The sequence below is a fragment of the Mastomys coucha genome, chromosome X (genome assembly GCF_008632895.1).
Source record: "Mastomys coucha isolate ucsf_1 chromosome X, UCSF_Mcou_1, whole genome shotgun sequence".
NCBI lineage: Eukaryota > Metazoa > Chordata > Mammalia > Rodentia > Muridae > Mastomys > Mastomys coucha.
Window position 1 is genome coordinate 68,747,474 of NC_045030.1, and position 2,111 is coordinate 68,749,584.

A 2,111-nucleotide genomic window follows, 5' to 3' on the forward strand; every position below is an offset into this window, starting at 1 on the left:
ACTTGGCAAATAAGACGAATGGTAGGTAGATGTGAGCTACAAAAAATAGTCACTTTCTATTTTTAAATTGATATTATGTTTGAGAAAACACCAGTTCCTCTTTTGTTTTTGCAAACAACCAGCTTGTTCCTGCCAAGGTTGAAGTCTGAGCTTAAGTAATACAAGAATAAAACCAGCAAAATAGATGCTTTGTGAACCATTTCAGTTTCCTGAGGAAGGAAGCATTAAGCTAGTGAAAAACTATTTTAAAGAAAGCAACCACAGGTAAAAATAAGTTCTCAGTACTGAATTTTCTTCTTTCATCATGGTTATGGATAAAAACATTCAATGATTTTTTAAAAAAAACGTGAGTATATAAACCACAGGAAATTTTGATGGTATAATATGTTAGTTTATTTCATAAGCTCTCCAAATTCATATACATTTATATATATATATATATATATATACATACATATATATATATAAATCAGCATTTGTTAATAGTGTCTCTTTTATTCACAGGATTTTATACTTGTCTTATCAGTTAAATTACAAATTATTAAGGTCAAGTATCACATCAATAAAGACTCTAGGGCAAATCAACTCAAATTGGTATATCATGCTTTTAGACTGACTAGTATATAGCAGAATCAGAATATAATGTCAAGAGCCAATAGAAAGAAAAGAAGGCATCAATACAGTGATAATTAATCCTTCTTTTGTATCAACATCTAATATGCATACCAAATGCAATCCCTGCTCTTCACAATACTGTTTTTATTCACTTGTTTATTTACTATGCTTGTGTGTCAGGCATGCATGTAGAAGTCAGAAGAGAATTTGATGGAGTTCGTTCTTCTGTTCTCCACTGTGTGGACAACAAAGAATGAACAAAAGTTGTCAACTTAGCAGCAGTTGTTTTTATGATCTGGGGCATCTTGCTGGCCTAATCTCTGTTGCTTTAGAGCATTCACTAGAAAGTATGGCATATGCATTAAGTGAAATTTTATAGTAATGGTTATTATGTTAAAGACTAGGAAGAAATCCATTTCACTATATAGATTTTAAGGCAAAAAACCTTCAGCCAACCAATAGGGTGATGGAATTTTTCACAGTGATATTTTCCTTTCAGATAAAATTTGATACAATGAAGATCAGGAGTTAAAGGCCCATTACTAAACATAATAAAAGCAATATATAGCAAACCAACAGTCAATATCAAATTAAATGGAGATATACATGAAGCAATCCTACTAAATCAGGAACAAGAAAAGGCTGCCCACTGTCTCTGTATCTATTCAATATAGTACTCTATGTTCTATCTTGAGCAATAAGACAACAAAAGGAGATCAAGGAGACACAATTTGGAAAAGAAGTAAAGTTATCACTATTTGCAATTCTACACTAGCTGATATGAGGCCCCTAACACATATTCAGCAGAGGACAGCCTGGTCTGGCCTCAGTGAGAGAAGATGCACCTAACTCTCAAGAGACTTGAGGCCCCAGGGAGTGGGGAGACTTGGAGGGTGGGTTGGGTTGGAAGCATCCTCTTAGAGACAGGGGAGGAGGAATGGAATGATGAACTGCCAGAAGGCAGACCGCGAGGGGGATAATGACTAGACTGTAATAAATTAAAGATAATTTAAAGGAAGACAAGTGCTATGTTATCACAAGGAACAGGATGGAAGAGGGCACAAGCAAATTTAAGACCCACACTGTAACTTTGTACAACAGAAAGGAATGGTCTTTTGAGTCTGAGAAAAGAGCTCAGAAATGGCCCTGTCAGCGCTCAGAGAGTGAGCAGCCTCTGGTGTCCATGGGGAAGAGTAGGAGGGAGGCCCAGACACCAGCCCAGGAGAGCCTGGAGAGTGAGCAGCCTCCAGTGTCCATGGAAAAGAGGTTGAGGGAGGCCCAGACACCAGCCCAGGAGAACCTGGAGAGTGAGCAGCCTTGGAAAGCCAAGAGGAAGAAGAAAAAGAAGAAGAAGAAAAAGAAAGAGTCCCAGCAGCTTACTTCCTCCCTTCTGAAAAATTCAGAAACCTTTCAGAAAGCTAAAAAAATCACTTCTGCCCACAAAAAGAAGAAGAATAGTGTTTGGGAGGTGGATATGGAAACTGGGATCATCCTTG

The 2,111-nt window shown here is 37.3% G+C and overlaps 1 pseudogene; it reads left to right on the forward strand.

Annotated features, from left to right (window-relative positions):
• The first annotated feature begins 1,663 nt into the window (after positions 1-1,663).
• LOC116096570 overlaps positions 1,664-2,111 on the forward strand; it is a 1,742-nt pseudogene continuing 1,294 nt past the window's right edge.